This window comes from Capsicum annuum, chromosome 11 (assembly GCF_002878395.1).
Source record: "Capsicum annuum cultivar UCD-10X-F1 chromosome 11, UCD10Xv1.1, whole genome shotgun sequence".
Classification (NCBI taxonomy): domain Eukaryota; kingdom Viridiplantae; phylum Streptophyta; class Magnoliopsida; order Solanales; family Solanaceae; genus Capsicum; species Capsicum annuum.
In genome coordinates this window covers 29,975,702-29,997,509 of record NC_061121.1, presented here as the reverse complement: position 1 = coordinate 29,997,509, position 21,808 = coordinate 29,975,702, and the positions used below count along the sequence as shown (strand labels likewise).

The following is a 21,808-nucleotide window of genomic DNA, read 5'->3' as shown; positions in this document are numbered from 1 at the left end:
TGGTAACTCTTGCAACATGATATTAGTGCTCAATCCTGGCATATCATCGTAGGACCAAACAAGTGGATGAGTTCTTTTTAGTTTCCTCCAGGTAAGGCTCCTTCCGATTTACAAGTTCTTCTATGTCTTCCGCTAACCACTCCTCATCATGGTCTTTCCATTCATCACCATTTCCCTCACTTTGTTCGTCTAACCCTTGACATGACATGACAATGACAGGTTTTAAAAATTACTGCTACTGAAACAAACCAAGTTAGATTATCACAAGACAATAATCATATTTCAAAATAACTTCTTGAATAAAGGGAAACCTTTTCATTGAAATTTGAGAAATAAATACAAACTACGACTCATGACCCGTGCAAATGTATGCCCATTCCTTTTTTTAAAGCAGTAACACACAAAAAGAAAAATTCAAAACATAAAAGGGTGGATCACGGGGCCTCCTCTAGATTATCATCGATTTTTTAAAACTACTAGTAATTGTCCTTTCATCTACCACGATGGTAACGAGTTATGAGCGGAGTGGAGGTCCAGTTTAACAATGTTTCCTCTAATTCATCTTCCATGATCCCGGTTGTCTTGGAAAATTCTTCCCTCACATTTTTCTTATTCCATCCTCGAGACCATTATTAAAGGTTTTGAAAAATGATTGGTACATCCCAGTTTTACTACTAGTCATTTTTCTTTTCCTATAACAAAGCTATAATCAAGTGGGGGATCTTTTATTTACTTTGATCTAGTGAAGTAGGGTCATTTTGTGCCAACACAAAGTAGTTTCTATTTTCTGCAAAGTAAAAACAACTCAAAGTCTGACGTGTTAGATTCCGTTAGTAATAAGCAAAGCAAGATGATAAGGTAAGGGATAAACATATAGAGATGTTTCTCATCTCATGCAAATTGATCCATGAAGTAATGATGACTCACGAATTTCAATGAACAAGATTTTTCTCAATGATATGAATAGGTGAAATTTATTAGGAAGGCTCAACTCTTCTTCTTTCCGACCTTATTACTTCTTTCAAGAAAGTGGAGAACAAGAAAGTTTTTAAAGATAGGGGCCGGGTCAAAAGGCCACCTACGTAGCTCACGGAGGAGAAATTAGGCCTTGCGTAGTTCGAACATATAATGGCTTCTTCTGAGTCCACAGTTAGTCTTCCTAAAATATTAGCGAGCTTTTAGGAAGTTTTAAGAATGATTGCGGACTTTCTAGGAGACTTGGAGTATGTTTGGTTGGATTTTTTATAGTGGGGTATATTTCTGCCTAGAGATGCTATATGGAAAATGGGATTGTATCAATTCGCCTTTGATTTGAATCAACATAAGACATAAAAGCACATAAACAGTTATATTACACAAGCATATTGTAATAAACGTACATCCTAATTGGGTGACCCTTTTGAGCCAAGGATTTAGGCCTAACGAATTTTGAAGAAAATATACGTCTTTTTAAAGCCAATCCATTATCTCCAAAAACCTTCATCGGTATACATAAATGACATAAATGTCTACAAAAGTTGAACAAAAGGGATACAATCTTTAGGGAAAGGGAAAATAACATGAGAAAAAGAATAATGTCTCGCGCAGGGGATAGGAAATACTAGTTCCTAAATGCTCTTCTATCGGCCTTCGCCCTCTCAGCTTTTTCCACTTCTTGTCATTGGCGAGATCAGTTGATGATCAAGTAATTTCTGTATAGCCGTGCCCTAGATGCAACTGTCCAAATCAATCACTTTCATGCTTGGCTTTCTTCAATTCCTTTCTCAATTGGTGTATAATTGAGGCATCCTTACATGAAAGTAAGCAAAGCAAGCCTTCTCCCGACCCCCCAAAGGATAATGGATTGGATTAAACAAACATATATTTCTTCAACACATAAATATGATTCGTTTGTAATTGACTTGAGGTCAATAGGCGTAGGACAAGTTTTCTAATGGGCCCAATGCCCCCTCGGTTATTGAATCATCCTAGGTTCATGCCTAAAATAGGATTTTGGTTTTGCTCTATCCTAGGTGTCTAGAGCGAATTTGAACTAGGTTCCCAAGCAAACGACTTGGGTTTGAAAATACGAACAGCCATCAGACCCCTCACGTACTAATAAACCGTCGTATTTCCAACACTTTATTTGAAACTAAACAACAAGGGTCAAGACATCCACGAAACCCCAAAATAATTTAATAATCAATACAGGATTATGCTATAAGATGCAATAATTAAATTCCGCAAAATTAAAACATATAAACACGTAAGTAATTTAAATAGTTAGTCAAAAGATGTAATCAAACATTTGGTTAAAACCTAGTGAAATATCCCTAGCAGAGTCGTCATTTCTGTTTTGCAAAAATTTTGACTATTAAGATCTCCACTTAATTTCTTTGAAAAGGAATTAAGAAAACCTTTGAAAGTTACTTAAACGATCCAAAACAAAAAAAATCATTTAAGTTTGAAGATTCTGAGTAAACGGTTCCTATTAATATTCGTGGAAGGTTATTAAGGCACCAAGAGTATCCACTAACTTGTGGTTATCCGGACTGTTTGAAAATATCTTTTGACTAACTTCAAAAAGAAAGATTGATTGTTGAAAACTAATTGATTTAAGGAAAAGACTTGTGTAAAATAAATTTGAACGACTTAGTAGGAATTTTAACTAAGTCTAAACAAATTAATAACAAATCATGTAAAAGGGGCTGGGGAGAAAATAAAAAACTTAGGTCATTGGGCCCAAATCAATAGACTTTGTCCTAATCTAATTGAGATTTTGGCCCACTTGCACCTGTCTTAATCTAAACATTGGGCTTTCGGCCCACAACCTGTCCTAAGCTAGTTTTCGAACCTTTTAGGCCCCAAATCTGCCTCACCTATATTAAAATACAACTTTGACTTCGAGGCCCAAGTGAATGAATAAATAAATGACTAAATGAATAAATAAATAGAAGACAATAATACAAAAAAATTGAGACGTTTCAAGTCTCTTAATGACATCATCAATGGGTTTTGACCCATTTTCCTTCTTCATCAATCTTCTAGAACCCGCACGCCATGTAGTAGACCTTGGGTTTAAACTTCGAACTTGACTCGAAGAGTTGAGCCTCATTAATCCATTACGAAATGCAAGAGGAAAGGAGTCCATTTGGACTCGAGATATTTTTTGCATGCAAAGAAAAGATAAAGAAATTAATATACATTCAAGGCATAATAGTTACATATTTCAAAGCAAAAGAAAATATCAAAAATCAATTTTTGAATTACAATGATATGCACACTTGCATACGTATAATAAGAGTGAGAGTTAATAGATAAAATGCAAAGCAAAGACATCCACTTGCACGACTCATGATTTATGTTCATATTAAGAATGAATAAAGATAAAAGGAAGAAGGTCATATTCAATGAATTAATGCGAGAAATAAACAATGTAAGCTTGCGAAAGTAAAGGGATGAGGCAACAAGAAAAATACTCATGACTTCTAAATTTGAAGAAACATAGACACTAATCCATATAACAAAAGAAAATAAACGTTAACTTTTCAAGAAAGAGAATCTTTAAATTTCAATTAACGCGACATTAACGAAAATTCATACATCTAAATTACAACCAACATTTTATGGAAAAACGTGTAACGATCTATGATTTATATTTTAAGACATCGTTGATTCTATTTTGATATTATGAATAAAATAAAAAAATGAATCAAGTCTTTGCACACACAAAGAGCACATATAACAATCCGGAGTAAGAAAATAAAAATAAAAGTTTAAGAATAAAAGTTTAGCATCTGTAAAAGTGAACTATCGTTCAACAATCATACTATGCATAAGTCAAAAATATTCAAATAATTCTATTTAGCCACAAAAGTACGAACTTTCTCATCATTTTGACAAAACAACATGCGAATAAAAGAGAAATAAACATCTTGGATGAAAATAAAGCTAGCACTTCATCTCTTATATGAGGATTTTGAAATCCATTAAAATAATTAGCAAACAAATGATAAATTCTTGACTTAACTAATTACTATTTTTATTAAGGCAAAATAAAAAATAATAACTATTTTTTCAATTTAAAAAAAATAACTTTACATGCTAAAATAAACATATCCACCGATAATAAATTTAAACAAGGTATGAGTTTGTCTTGTGAGCAAAGATCAAAACTTTATACATAACAATCAAAGAATAAAAGTAAAAGGCAAAACCATCAATATTAACTATTTTTTTCAACATAAAGGAAATAACTTTACATGCTAAAAACAAACATATCTACGAACAATCAGTTTAAATAAGACATGAGTATGTTTTTCAAGCAAAGATCTAAACTTTATTCCAAATAATCAAAGAATAAGGTCAAAAGGCAAAGCAATCAATATTAACTATTCTTTACAACATAAAGAAAATAACTTTACATGCTATAAACAAGCATATTCACCAACAATGAGTTTAAATAAGACATGAGTATGTTTTTCAAGCAAAGATCTAAATTTTATCCAAGATAATCAAAGAATAAGGTGAAAAAGGCGAAACAATCAATATTAACTATTCTTTTCAACATAAAGAAAATAACTTTAAATGCTAAAAACAAACATATCCACCAACAATTAGTTTAAACAAAGCATAAGTACATCTTTTAAGCAAAGATTGAAACTTTATCTATAATAATCAAAGAATAAAGTCAAAAAAGGCATGTACAACTATTGCTAGCTCATTTTTATATCATGAACATGAAAATAATTAAAATATCGATACCACAACATCCTATGGTCATCAAGGCCATCTACAACAAACAATCCCAGCAAACAAAATTATAACTACGAACTACGAAGAAGAAAAAGATGAAGTAAAAAACGATAATAAAACTAAAAAAAAAAAAAGACGTGTTTAGTTTTGGGGGGGCGGTAAAATGAGACTACGAGTTTCATCGGAATCAACCACCACCGAAAAACGTCGCCAGCAACTCAAAAATTTTGATTAGCCGACCAACTCTATGAAACAACAAAAAAATATTAAATAAGAATAACTGTTTTGCTCAAAAGGATTTTTTCACCTTTCTAGCCTCTTTTTTTCTTACTTTTCAATCCCCTTTTCTCTACCAAAGTAGTGGTAGTATTTATAGAAGAGAAGGGATTTTTTTTTCTTTTTTCCACCAATGTGGAGAAAAGTATTTATAGGAAAGGATGAGGATTTATTTCTTGTCATCCACCAACGTGAGAGAAAAAGCATTTAGGGATGTTTTTGAAATTTTAAAATCAAAGATAAAGTGAGGTGGAAGATAATGTAGGGGAAAATTTTACAATGTAGTACAATTTTTGAATTTCAAAATTGAAATTTGAAAAAAAGGAAAAAGGTTGGGGGGAATTGTACAATAAAGTACAATTTTTGAATTTTAAATTTTGGAAAGGACAAAGTTGGAGGAAAATAGTACAATATAGTACAATTTGAAATTATTTTTTTTGTGGAAATTGGATAGAAGTTATGAGAGTTTTGGGAATTTTGATGTTATTTAAAATATAACCCCAATTGGGATTTAAAATTTATCCATATTTATTTAATTTTGACCAAATTAAAAATCAATTGACGGATTGCATTGCAATTATGGCCAATTTTATTTCAATTAGGGTCAAATCTAATAGATTGACTAAATTAAATTGAAATTTGATATGAATTAATACTTCTTTTAATCCTAAGCTTCTTGATTTAATAAAATCAAATGCATATTTATCCAAATAAATGTTTTTGATAAGAAATTATATTAAAATTAAGATTTTAATCATTATATTTATTTTTAAAATAATCCTTTAATAAAATTTAATATTTCATAGAATAAATATTTAAGTAATCAAATTATATAATCTCGTATAACTGAACATGATAATATTTAATCGCTACTTAAAATAACAAAATCACGTACAAAAAATATTTTGAAAAATTTTTATTCGGATGAAATAAATATTTTGATTTTATTTAACTGAAGAAACTCAGGATTAAATTTAGTTGTGGAGTGCAAAAATTAAGTGTCAACAATAAACATTCTTTTATTCTATGAAAGTCGCTATGGATCTTCACTAAATCTGTTTTAACTATATTGTTGCATGAAATTTGAATATACAATGTGTTGTCATAACTGATATAGTGTATGGTTGATATCATAGAATGTATATTTTATCTTTCGTATACTGCTAGCATAGTCTATCATTACCATGCTACTCAATTTTAAGTTGATGTGTAGTTTGATCAACTATGATTCTATGAAAAACAGTATTAACATTATAGAAAAATAGAAGCATTTTTATTTATTCAATCTCACTAAATCTATGTTACACCTTTCCAAACAATGAATACTAGCATTATACCACATAACATCATTTTTAGGCAATTCGCCCTTTTTCGGCCAAAATCAATTTTTGTTTTAGTTGATTCCTCTCTATTTGGGTGTCTTGTAGCAATACTTTCAAGTGATTCCTTTTCTCTTCGACTTCTTTGAACAAAGTCATAGGGAAATCTCTATTTTCTTTGTATTCTCGAAGCCTTTGTAGTAGATTAAATTTTGTCACGCCATGAAAATTTGATTTCTAGGATTCCGGACTCAACGTTGATGGACTGCTTGGAGGTGATACCTCATCAAGCCATTTAAAAAACTAGCATACTCCATTATCCTAGAAAAAATAATTGCATAACGATTTATGTAATTTAAAACACATACACGACTCATCTTCGCAATTGCACAATTATAAAATTTGAGACTCAGATTTGCGTCTGTGTGTGACATCCTCAAGACAGCCGCATTTCCATAATGACAAATTAGAGTCTTTTTAGAATTGGATGTTTGAGATGCTTGAGACATTGTAGAATTTTAAAATAAAAAAAAATAGATGAAATAAAATAATGAGGGATGGAGGACTTTATATATGAAGTAAAAAAGAACTGTTAACATTGAAGGAGTACAAAATTAGCCGTTTGTTACCATTGAAACAGTAATTGTGTTTTTTGAATTGTTGGTGATACTTAATAAATTGTGATTGATCATGACCTATGTCAATCATCAACGAGATATTAAAGTCTACCGTAGATACTCGTAATCGATGGACCCTTAATAACCTGTTTAAAAAGAAAATAATTAAGTAAAAAATATACTTATGCTTTGAGGGTCCATCAATCAATGTGGTCTATTGTAGACTTACACTGTATGTTGTGCATCAATTGATATCTGGATCATTGGTAGATCTCGTAGATGTATGTACATGATTATAGACCCTTACTAGCATGTTGTTTAAAAATGAATAAATAAATAAATAAACAATAAATATAGTATCAAATTCTACACATATGAAGGAGTTCAAATAAGTCACATAATCATATTAGAGCTTATACAAATTAGGGGTGGTGAATTAAAGAGTGTGGATGGGTAGTGATTGAACAAACAAGATTCTAAGAGTAATGTTTGTCAAAGCACAAATATGTTTTAAGGATGTTGATTGTATTTGATGACTACCTATCCACATATTCCTTGAATCACCACCCCCAAATCAAAAGAGTGTGTGGATGGGTAGTGGTTGAACAATCAACATCCTCAAAACATACTTGTTCTTGGACAAACATTACTATTAGGATATTGATTGTTCAACCACTACCCATCCACATAATCCTTCAATCACCACCCCCAATTTGTGTGAGCTCTAACAAGACCATGTGACTTATTTAAACTCCTTCATATGTGTGGAAATTCATGATTTATTTATTTTTTATTTAATTATTCATTTTTAAACAACATCCAAGTAAGGGTCTATAACCGTGTACATAAATCTATGTGATCTATGAATGATCAAGAGAGCAATCGATGCACGACCTATAGTGTAAGTCTATGGTAGACCAAATGAATCGATGGACTCTTAAAGAACAAGTATTATTTTTACTTAATTATTGACATGGTTCAACATCGATGACAATCTATTAAGTGTCACCAACAGTTCAAGATTATGTAATTATGTGTTTAAACTTTTTTAATTTAATTATTATCTTTCACCTCTCCTAAATCATGTGATTATGTGTTTGAACTTTTTTTAATTTAGTTATTTTCTTTCACCACCCTCAAAGCATGTGATTATGTATTTAAGCTTTTTTAATTTAATTATTTTCTTTCACCACCCCAAAATTATGTGATTATGTGTTTAAACCTTTTTTAATTTATTATTTTCTTTCAAATTACAAGTTACTGATAGTCCATCGATTCATATAGTTTACGATCGACCTATATGTCTAATCAAGGAATGACAGTGTCTAAGATCGATGATAGACTATATATGTGATCTTAATTTATTGTCATATAATTTTTACTCTTCGTGAATTTAATCAAGTCAATCTACAGTTGTATTCATTGAACAAGCAATAAAATTTTGAAAATTTGGTTGTGCAAAATTCCACCATTGATACAGAAGAACCAACACAAAAATCAAAAGTCACAAAAAAGAGGAAAAACATAATAGTTAAACTGAAATACTTATATTCATTTTGTTCATTGCAGTACATAGATTTTCCATGATCAAAAATAGCAAAAAATTTAAAAAAAAAAAAAAAAAAGCTTTCTTCTAACAAGAATCCTAACTAAGAAAGCTTCTTCTGCAATGAATAAATACAAAAACTTATAAATATAAACTAAAATAAAAACTTAAAACTAAATTTAGGGGGATGCCGGGGATGATGTAGTCGGGGCCTTTCATGCCTAGCCTTTCCAAAATTGCCCTCAAGAAATAAGCAATTCAACGGAGTTCACGCTTTAAGTAGATGCGGTATTAACCCAATCCATGGAAGAGGTGATCAAAATTGTTCCTTAACAGTAGGAGATCATAGTGTCGTAGGGGGAATCGTCTGATAGGACGTAGAGGTATCCTTCTAGAAGGCATGATTTTTTTTTATGAAGAAGAAGAGGGTTTTGAACTTTTTGGTTTAGGTAGAACTGAATGCTTACATAGAAATTATCACTATACTTACGGACTCATAGAAGGTGTCATTTCATATTCTCAATCAATGATCAGTCAACGTGTGTGGGAATAGAAAAGGTTTAACTTGAGTATACTCGCGGTTTTTTATGTGAATAGACGTGTTTGCAGCTTTTAATTAATTGAGAATAGGAAACGATGGTTCAATGCATTAATTGGAGAGATAGGACAGTAAAAATACCCATACAACATGTTTGATGAGTAATCATATATCCATTAACAATTATTTGATCGATCATGTAAAAGATATATCATAGATTGATGTTATCTACCGTAGACAAAGCATATAGTCGATTACAACTGAATATTAAATTCTATAGAAATGCACAATTACCCCCCCCCCCCCCCTAACAGTGGCTTTACAAACAAAGAAAAAAAAGTCTATCTAACATTTGTTGGTCATGCTACATGTGGTTCTTTTGTGCCCAGATTTCTTGCATATTGAACACTTATTCCTCCTTTTGGACTTGAATGTTTCACTGATGCCCTTAATGCGTTTGAATTTCTTCCTTCTGAGTTTGGGATCGTAGGGGGTGGAACAATCTGCGTTTCTTGCAATACCTATGGAACAGTCCATTCGGACTTTAGGGAGACAACGTTAATAGCTTCAGAGTATGAAAAGAGGTAAGTTTCAACTTTATAAATAGGCGAAAAGTACTCGTAGATGGAGTTACCATAACCTTCACCATCGCCATACTTTTCTCACAAAGCCGCCATCGCATGTTCGCACGGCAGTTTCACTAAGTCATAATTCCTATAAGAACAACTTCTCTCCAAGCGATTGACCTTAGCAGTAACACAGTTGCTGAACACAGTAAATTAGTCGAGATCCCCGTTAGTATTAGTAACATATAAGGAATAATTCGCACTCTTATTATCCCTTAGTATTTTTTCCGCACAAGGCACAAATTTGTTGTTTGAATTACCAACAAATGCATGCCGCTCCCTGAAATTTTCACCAAATTTTTTAGCAATCGAATTAAATATGTACGACACAGGGTAGTTTCATTCATCCATCAACACAGAGTTGAGTGACTCGGCGATGTTTGTGGTCATCACATTATAACTATTTCCCGAGAAGTGTGCTCTACTTCATTTCTCAAAATTAAGCATATTTTCAAGGACATGTGCTGCCTTAGGGCATTTATTCTTCAATTACACAAAATGCTCCCTAAACTCATTAAGAGAATAAGCCTTTATTGTGGCATAGAATAGATAAAAATGCTCTTCATAGTGTTGATTTATACGAAGATTTTCAACGAGGTTCCTCATACAAAGTCCATGATGCACACGATTGTAAACACAAAAGAAAATATCAGCAATACAAATGTGTCTATCAGAGATGATACAGAGATCTGGTTCATCTTCTACTATAGACTTCAACTTCTCGAAGAAGAAGGTCCAAGAAGCATTGTTCTCTTTATCCACAACACAAAAGGCAATTGGAAATATATGATTTTTGGTATCTTGTGCAACGGCACTCGGCAACACACCCCTGTACTTGCCATACAAATGTGTGTCATCGATGACAATTACCTTTCTCATGTGGGCATATCTCCGTATGTAAGCTCCGAAAGAAAAAAAGTAGAACAAAAATGATCCATCCATCTTGTTAATCATGATAGAGTAAGAAGAACTGGGATTCAATAACTCCACCATGTGGAAAAAACCTGGAAAGTAAGCAAATTCGTGCTCCGATGTCCCACGAATGATGTTCTTCATAATTATACTTCCCTTCCAACACATCCAATAGCTTGCGTTGTAATGCATCTCCCTAAACATAATCCTCTGAATTTTTCTTATGCTTGAATCCTTACCATCACAAAAATAATTTTTGCATAGTGAAGCGATGATCTCGGATGAGATTTTCTTATGCCTGCCTGTGGAGTTTTCAACACCGCATGTGTGGAATCCAACACACTTGTAAATGCAAAATCTGTCCAAGGATTTGTACGTCCTTGCCCGCAACAACCAGCCGCAATCATGAGATACACATTTCACCTTCGACAATTTGGTACAACTCTTCTCTGTAATATAACCAAAAGACTGTCTCACCAATGCTCCATCTAGTAGCATTTTCAGCTCTTTCTTGTAAACGAATATTTTATCACAATAGAAATTAGTTCCATTGGTGAAGGAATAACTTGGTTGTGATCTCGTTCCACAATCTTCTTCCACATCTTGCGAGTCCGGTGAATCGTATTCCATATCCATAGAATCGTCTTCCATATTAATTGGATTATCATCATCATTCTCATGATCATTCAAATCGCCATCGACTACCGGGCGCCTAGGTGGGGGTGGTGATGAATTCAAATGTTCTTCAAAGGGCCTCTCAATTACATTTATCCTTAAAATAGGCCTAAATCCATCAGCACCAACATCCATCATGTACAACGACACATGTCTATCATTATTTATGATCGTAGGATGCACTTTTTCACTCGAATATATCAGATAACTAATCACTAAGTCGCTTGGCGTGCAGTTTATATCCTCAATCTCCATTACGCCTGCAACCAAGTCGTCGTATGAACCCTTGCGGCGAACCGCAATGGGTAATGTCACCGTAGTAAAAGATTTCCATTTCCAACATTTTGGGAGTCTCCTCCCATTCTTCCATGAAATCACCAAAAATCAAAACAAATTTTGCAATAGACATCCTAGAATTAAGCTTTAGTCGGTCATAGATTATGCTAATGGTATATGTCGGGTATATGCATGGTCGATGATTGGTCGATGATGGTCGATGACTGGACAGATATTCGTACAAAATTATGAAATTGCAAATATTGTTTCTAATTAATGATCGTTGGGTTTATGGAATAGAAAAATGGAGTTGGGTCGCCTGAGCTATTGTAATATACTTCCTCCGTTTCAAAAAAGAATGATCTATTTTCCTTTTTAGTCCATTTAAAAAAGAATGACCCCTTTCCTTTTTAGCAACTTTTTAATTTTAACTTTCCACGTGGCATGTTTAAGACCACAAGATTGAAGGGCATATTAGTACGTTTGACATATCTTTAATTTAACACCACAAAATTTAAAAGTTTTTTTTATCTTCTTAAACTCCGTGTCAAGTCAAATTAGATCTTTTTTTTAAAACAAAGGGAGTACTTTCTAAAGAGGTTTTGAGTAAGGTGAGTGATTTGAAAGCTTTTTAACAATGGTGGAAGTGTGTTTGAGAATACAGCAAACAAATAGGGTAGCAATGGATGCAATGGACAAGATTATGATGTTTGTGGACTGATTTTGAACTGATCGTCGAAAAATAATGTCGGAATCGTGCCTGAATCGGAGATTTTTGGAGGGAAACGGAAGCTTCTATTTTAAGCTTTTGGAGGTCTTTTTTTTTTATTTTTGAAAACCCAAGATATTTTGTATATAATTATTGTGGATGAAGGCGTGGGCTAAAATGTATTATTAGAAACTTGTGGGTGAATTTGTTAACTTGAAAAGAAAGGATGATGACATGGAATAAAGTGAGTATATGGTAAATTTTTCAAGACGTGTGTCAAAATGGCAAAATAAGTTTTAAAAGTGGGTATTTGACCAACTTGCCGTAGTCTCTGCTACCAATGTTCTTAATATATGCTCTGGAATTACTAATTCCATATTGCTTGGTGCCTTTATTTTCGATGAATATATTGGTTGATTTTGGACTATTGCTTTTGCCTCCTTTTTTGAAATGATGGTACGTACATATTTTCTAGCGGGAGTCTTAGAGTAACTGGTAATGAAGTGATGTCAAATGAGCTATAATAAATCGTTTTGTTGCTTTATTTGGCAGGGAATGCCTGCATTGACCTTGATTCCTTGGTTACCTCTGCTACACCCTTCTCCTTGCAAAGTAGGCCAAACATGCGAAGGGCCCAACAAGAAACAAATGGGCTTTATAGTTATGGGCATAGATTTTTATTCATTGGGTCTGGTGGAATAAGTCCATGTACCATCCCATTTGGTGTGGACCAATTTGATTCATCAACAGATGAAGGAAGAAAAGGAATTGCTAGCTTCTTCAATTGGTAGTACACTTCATTTGTGATTCTAATCATTGCAGTAACCTTGTGGTGTATATTCAAGATTCTGTGAGCTGGGTAATTGGATTTGGTATCCCTACTATGTTCATGCTCTTGTCTCTAATTTTATTTGTCATCGGAACAAAAGTGTACGTTTATGTGAAGCCTGAAGGAAGTATTTTCACAAGCATCACTAAGGTCTTTGTCGCGCCTCACAAAAAACTAATAATTAACTTCTATATGAGTATGATGGTAACATGATCTTTTATGATCTCCCGTTACTGAAAGGGTTCAACTTGAAGAAAACTTCATTTAACCAGTAAGTACAGGTGATGCATTCATTTTATTTTATTGGAACACTTATTTTATAAAATAATGTTACTTAAATGCTAGAGTATTTTCACGCAGGTTCTTGAACAAAGCAGTTGTAGTGATGGAGGGTGAAGTGAACATTGATGGCATTTGTTCAAATAATTGGAGGCTATGAGTTCGTTTGGATAGAATTAAAATATGATCAAATCAGCTTTTAAGTTTTTTTTTAGCTTTTTAAGGTGTTTGACAAAATTTAAAAGTGCTAAAAAAAAAAAAAGGTAAAAATTGATTAAAAAAATCAAAAAGTGAGAAGCTGGTGCCTCAGTTTTTTGCTTTTTTTGATTAAAATTTTTTTAGGTTTGACCAAAATATTTACCTTTTTATCCCTTATATTTTTCTTCAATTCCAATAATATACTAAAATTGCAGCCCTTAAATATATAAAAAAATTTCTTTGCCGCTTTGCTTCATCTCTTCCCTCCAATTACCTCTTCATCTTTCTTTTTATCGAATCTGTCATTACATCGAAGGTTTGTTCAAAAATTTTATTTTAGAATTAAAGATTATAAATAATTCAGCTTATTTATAGTGTTAACAACTTTAACGACATTTAAATTATTTTAACAACCAAAAAGTGTTTAACATCACTTGTTTATCAAACACATCAACAACTTTTTTTCAGTTTAATCACTTCTATCCAAACACTTATCTTCTCAATTTATAAATATTTATTTTAAATTTTTAATCACTTAAACTAAAAATTAATTTTTTTTAATCTTATCCAAACGGGCTCTATGTAGTATCCAACAAATTGAAGTAAAATGCCATCACTCAAAATAATTCCAATTTGGGTATTAGGGATTATTTGTGTTACAGCCATGGCACAACAGGGCACATTCACGTTATCACAAGCTAAAAAAAAAATAAAAAGAATCGTTACCTCAGCCCCAAATTTTAAATCCGGACCCCGTTCCATCTTTGTTATATAATGATCACCATAGGAATATGGAGTTAATAACTCAAATGGTCACTTAACTTATGATTTTTTTCTCACAAAGTCATTTAACTTTGTTTCTTATTCCAAAAGTCACTCAACTTAGAGTTTTTTCCTCAGAAAGTCACCCAACTTTGATTTTTACTTCAAAAGTCACTTAATTATTAATATTTTACTTATAAAGTTACTCAACCTATTTAATTAATTAACTTTTAATTAAAATTTTCTAACGTGAAATTTTATTTAAAATAAAAATTTTAAAAGAACTAAAAAATCATTTGAACCATATTATTACACATTCTAATGTTTACTTTATAACCCACTGAAATTTTAAAATATCTTAAATAGTTTATAACAATTCACTTATAATGTTAATGTTAATTTTTAAGATTTTCAGAATCATATTAATTTAGCAGATTAGATTTAATTAACTTTAAACGTGATATTTATTTACAAAATTGATTTTTCAACCATAATATAATTTTTTGTATTACCACTTATATTTCTTTTCTATTATATAGAAGAGGTGATTTCGACCACCTCATGTAATTACCAAAAAATCCAACTATTTCCACTTAATTATATATCATGTCCCAATATATAATAATTCTATTGTTTCATCATAATGGTTTAAATATCTAATATATTCTATTAATTTATATTAATTAACTATAACAACATATTAAAAGTAATTTTTTTTATTTATTTAATTGTTTATCATGTTCAGAACTAATTTGTTACCACAAATCACAATAATAATAACTTAAAATATTTGAAAGACATATAGAAATTTTATTGACTCACATTATTTTAGCAATGCCATATAAATTGAGAAAAAATAAAAATCAACTTAAAATATTTAAAAGACATATAGAAATTTTATTGACTCACATTATTTTAGCAATGCCACATAAATTGAGACAAAAGAAAAATCAACTTAAAATATTTAAAAGATATATAAAAATTTTAATTGAATCTCAAAATTGTATCGAAACCACATAAATTGGGACACAGGGAGTAAATATATTATTCGACAATTATGTAAAAATTATTAAAAATCACAATAATTAACAAGTTAAAATTCTTTTTAAAAAATAGATAAAAGTTTTATTCAACTCTCAAAATTTTATCGGTGCAGCATAAATCATGACAAAATAAAAATTATCTTAATTAATTGCAACTAAATATTTAAATTAAATCAATTTTATTATTTTAATTGACTTTTATTTAGAAAATTGATCTTTTTATTTATTTATTTTAGTTAATTTAAATTTAAAAAAAATTGCTTATATAAAAATTCTAATATTTAAACTTAACTTTAAATTTTTAAATTACAAAATTAATAAATTTAATTTAATAAAATAAATTTCTAATGAATATTTTCTTAGAATTTGTGTTGGGTCAATATGTAACAAGTTAAAAAGAAATAAAGAAAAATCTATAGTAAAATTTTATTATTGTGAAAGATAAATATAATGCACTATCCAATAATGTTTAATAATATCATATTTTGCATATACAAAATATAGCATCCCGTATTTAATTAATATACTACTTCGGTGAGTTATCGATGATTACTATTGGATATGATAAAATTATATTAATTTTTATAGTAATAACATAATCAATCGCTCTTAATTAATTATTATGAGTCATCTAGGTATTAAGAAAATAAATAATATTTAATAAAAAATAAAATAGACATAAAATGCGAAATTAACACTTGATGTTTTAAATTAAATTGTCGTCTTTCAAACGATGATTTTACTATATCACCCCTTATTATAAGTCATTTATGTATTAAAAAATTAAGAATAATAAACTGATATGTCAACATAAAATATTTGATTGACTATCAAAATTATATTAGTGCTACATAAATTGGAACGGAACAGAAGAAGATATAAAACAACATATGTTATTTGAAAATGAAATAAAAAGTACTGTAAATAACAATAATTAACAAAAAATTTAAAAAGTTGACTGATTTCTACTTCAGCTGCTTCAATCATGATTTTAATATATCACCCGTAATTAATTATTATAAGTCACTTATGTATTGAAAAATTAATAATATTGAATTCATGATTTTACTATATCACCTATAATTAATTATTATAAGCTATTTATGTATTAAAAATAAATAATATTTAATTAAAAAATATGAAATAAGCATGTATGACATGTCTGATTAAGTTGCTTCAATCGTGATTTTATTATATCACTCCTAATTAATTATTATAATTTATTTATATATTAAAAATTAATAATATTTAATAAAAAAGTAAAATAAACATTTATGACATGTCTGTTTCAGCTGCTTCAACCATAGTTTTACTAAATATCACCCATAATTAATTATTATAAGTCATTTAAGTATTAAAAAATTAATAATATTTAATAAAAATAAAATAGATGTAAAAATGACAAATTAACCTTTGATGTTTTAAATTAACTTGACGTCTTATATGAGGTCAACTTAAATTTTTCACAAGTAATTTTTATAGTAATTTCGCTATGTCACTTCTAATTAGTTGTTGTAAGTCACTTAAGACATATGTGATTTTACTATATCACCCCTAATTAATTATTATGGTCATTTAAGCAATGTGCCACATAAGTTGAAATAGAAAAAATATTATAAATCACAATATCAAAAATTTAAATTATTTAAAAAATATAATTGGCTATCATCGACACAAAACTTTGGACAAGGAGAGTAGCATATATTATTCAAAAATTACATAAAAATTATTATATATTACAATAGTTAACAACTTAAAATATCTAAAAATAATTTAATCTGTTATATATTTCAAAAAAATTACATGAAAATTACTAGAAATCACAATAATTAACAACATAAAAAATTTAAGAAATATAAAATATTTGGTCGACTCTTGAAATTATATTAGTGTTACTGAAATTGAAATAGAAGAAAAGTATTATAAATCATAATAATTAAAAACTTAAATAATTTTTAAAATATAATTGGCTATCAATGCCACAAAAATTTGGACAAGAAAAGTAACATATATTAATTTAAAACTTACATAAAAAATATTATAAATTACAATAGTTAACAACTTAAATTATCTAAATACATATTAAAATAACATATGTTGAACCTATGCTAGATTTCAAATGAATCTTAGAAAACATATGCAATCCTTTTATTAAAAAAAATTATTTAATCAAGATTGAAAAGAAAAATAAATATCTTAATGTTGGGCCCGCGCTGACACGGGTCATGCTCCTCTAGTAATATATATATGCATCAAATAAATACAATGAATTCTATTCCTAATAAATTGATAAAAAGGAACATAGACTTTAAACAAAAATGATATGATATAAAACATTAGCAAATGTTATTGAACATTAGTAACATTATAATATATTATATATACACTACAACGAGGTAAAATTAGCAGCAAAAATTGTACAATCAAATGATTGTGATTTTAGGATATTAATTGATGATATGTATGACTATATATACTTTAGAGTATAGAGTAATTATTGAATAAGAAAATTGTGAAAAATAGTAGTAAAATCAAAATTCTAAGAAATAAGGAGATATTCTTTTAAACCATTTAAATGAATTTTTGGTATGGGAGGGTCATTAAACTGATTGTTTAAATGATTTTTTTTTATTTCTTAAAATTTTTGTTTTAAATAAAAAGTACATGTTAGCAAATTTTCATGAAAAATCTATAATCTGTAAAATATTAAAAGTGTGAAGACCTTTAGAAAAGTAATTTGAACTTTTTACCCTTCATTAAAAGATTCTTCTTTAGACAAAACTGTCTTTTCACTATTTTTAATTTATTATTTAATTAATTTTTATTATATTAACTAGACTTCCTAAAATATATGGGACTCCTAAAATATGTAGTAGGAGAATTAATTAATATTATCTTTTCTACTGTTCAATTAGAAAAATAAAAATAGGACTGTATTAAGAAAATACTTCTATAAATATTGAGATGTACGTTAAAACTAGAGAACAAACTTGTTTGCCTATTGGAGAATGTGATTGATGCTCATCTAACTTGATTTGATTGCATGTTTAGATGGTGGATGCTTGATTTTCTAACTCTTAACTTCTTCACTGTTGTTGTCAGCATAATAGAAGTCAACATGTGTGTGTGTGTATATATATATATATATATATATATATATATATATATATTCTTTATTTTCATTCAAAGACATTCTTTAGGGTCAAAATTTTCGCTCAAAAAAGAATTAGTTGGATCAAAATCGAAGTTTTGTGACCACTATTATATTTTTTTTATACAATTTACAGGTCGTAGATGAATGTCGGTTAGCTTTGAAGAATTTCTTGTGTAAAGGTTAGGTTTAATTGTATTGTTTTGATATCTTTATTATCTTAATGTTTTATTTTAATTTACAGATGTTAGATGAATGTGGGTCGGCTTTGAAAAAATTTTTTTGGTAAAGGTTAGGTTTAATTGTATTATCGTTATATCTCTATTAGTTTGTTATTTTGTGGTAGTTTACAGTTTGTAGATGAATCTCGGTTGGTTTTGAGAAACTTCTGTGTGTAAAACTTAAGTTTAATTGTATTATTTTGATATCAGTTTTATCATATTATTTTATTGCAGTTTACAGGTGATAGATAAATGTTGGTCGGCTTTGGAGAATTTTTGTATGCAAAAGGTAGGTTTAGTTGTATTATTCTGATATCTCTATTATCGTATTATTTTGTTATTATTTACAGGTGGTAGATGAGTGTCGGACGACTTTGAGAAAATTTTGTGTGTAAAGGTTAGATTTAATTGTACTATTTTGATATCTCTATCATTTTATTATTTTGTTGCAATTTAAAGATGGTAGATGAATGTCGATCAATTTTTAAAAATATTTTTGGAAAAGATTAGATTTAATAAATAAATTCTCTATTTTTACATACTCAAAAGATATTAAATTTAATTATTATATTCATGTTTATTATTTAAACAAATATCCTATTTAATATAATGTTTGAACTCATTAAAGTAAGGTACACGCGCAAGACGCGTACACCTAAACTAGTATTAATTAAATAGCTTGAGTAACTTTGTAAGTAAGACACTCATAGTTGAGTTGTTTTTGAAGTAAAAACTAAAGTTAAGTGACTTTCTGAGAAAAGAACTCATAGTTGAGTGACTTTTAGAGTAAGAATCAAAGTTGAATGACTTTCTGAGAGAAAAATCATAAATTGAGTGATCATTTGGGTTATTAACTCTAGGAATATGACTACCAGTCTATGGTAGACTCATCGAGCTATCGATCAGAAAAATCACAAAAATTGAAGGTGGGATCACATTGTTACAAAGAATTGGAATTGGCATAATATTTTCAATTTTGTCCGTGATTGTGGCAGGGCAAGTTGAGAAAATGAAAAGAAATTCAGCTATAATACACAATAGTCCAGATGGACAAGCAACTATTACAGTCATGTGGTTAGCTCCACAACTAGTTCTTATGGGATTTGCTGATGCTTTTAGCATTATTGATCAAATTGAGTTATACTATAAGGAGTTTCCTAAAAATACGATTTAAGCATCATATTGGTGAACATTTTGCATAAAACTACAGGGGGGCATGGACATCCAGATTGGTTATCTAAGGACATTAATGTTAGGAGAGTTGTTAACTTTTACTATGTTATTGCAGTATTGGGAGTGTTGAATTTGTTCCACTTTATGCACGCTGCTCGTGGATATCAGTACAAGACTAGATTAATTAGTTAGTAGTTGATGAGATTAAGGATTATTCTGATGTTCATGAACTTCATAATATGAAGTATTGATTGCAAATTGTGCTCAATTAGTTGCATATAAGTGCATCTATGCAACTTAATTAGTCTATGGTACGTTGTTAATTATAGGATATGCTTAAGTTGACGTCTAAGAGTTGTATTTGTGTTTGGATGGTTGTTACGTATTGTTTCATAATTTATCATATTGTATTGTATTATGTTATTTTGTATCGTATTATATTAATAAATACAAAGTTTGGAGAGATTGTGACATTTTTCGTCATTATATAATTTCATTTATCAATAATATGCAGGATAAACCCACTAGAAAGTCGAGTATGAGGTATAGAGACACTATAATGTGTTAGAAATCGCGCAGAAATAAAGTAAACCACAAGTAAATGAAAATAAGAACACACAGATTTACGTGGAAACCCTTGCGGAAAAATCACAGGCAGAGTCAAAGGAGGTTTCACTATGAAAGGAGATGAGTACAATATGGAGAAGGCTGAATTTTCTGAATACCCAAAATAACCCACAAAATGCACTTTTATAATACGTGCATACAAATAAGTCCTAGGCCCAAAAACATAAAGATCCATACTGCGGAACTTTCAGGGCCGAACCATCAAAATTTGGGTCACAACTCCAACAATCTCCACCTTGACACGAATTCTAATTCAGAACTCAAATCCATTTCAAGACAAACTCTCCACCTCTTCCACAAAAGCCCCTAATGGCACATCTCAACAACTAACACCAACCAAGTCCAAGCAATGCTCAAACTTGACACTTGGTAGTGTTTCAATCATCATATCAGTAGGATTATCATGGGTACTAATCTTGCTTACCATAATATCACCACGAGCAATAATTTCATGTGCAAAATGAAATCAAACATCGATGTGCTTTGTCCTCTCGTGAAACATTTAATCTTTTGTAAGAAAGATAGCACTCTGACTATCGCAAAAGACTGTAGTAATTTATAAGTCTTTTCTAAGTTCACCAAATAGACCCTTTAACCAAAATCCTTCCTTGAAAGCCTCTGTATTTGTCATGTACTCTGCCTCAATAGTTGACAAAGCAACTGTAGTCTATAAAGTAGCTTTCCAACTGATAGCACCACCACCAATGGTGAAAACATAGCCTGAAAGAAACCTCTTTTTATCATGGTCTCCTGCAAAATCAGAATCAACATACCCGATTACTCCATCTCTATTTCGCCTAAACTACAAACAAACATCAGCAGATCCATGCAAGTAGCTGAAAATCCACTGAACTACTTTCCAATGTTCTTTGCCAGGATTTGCCATGTATCTGCTAACTGCAGTGATCGCATAAGATAAATCTTATCGAAAACACACCATTGGCATATTTAATAAAGCAAACCAAAAGTAAACAAAAATAAGAACACACAATTTACATGGAAACTCTAACGGGAAAAATCACGGGCAGAGGCAGAGGAGGTTTCACTATGAAAGAAGAGGAGTACAATGTGGAGAAGACTGAATTTTCTGAATACCCAAAATAACCCACTAAATGCACTTATATAATACGTGCATACAAATAAGTCCTAGGCCCAAAAACATAAAGGTCCATACCGGGGAAATTTCAAGGCCGAACCATCAAAATTCGGGTCACAACTTTAACATAATGGATAAAGGATAAAATAAAATTATTAAATAATAAAAAATATAAAATGAGAAAAAAGATAAAGTAACGAT

The 21,808-nt window shown here is 30.1% G+C and overlaps 1 pseudogene; it reads left to right on the top strand.

Moving 5' to 3' along the window:
- LOC107846564 overlaps positions 1-20,076 on the top strand; it is a 138,540-nt pseudogene extending 118,464 nt beyond the window's left edge.
- The last annotated feature ends 1,732 nt before the right edge of the window (positions 20,077-21,808 follow it).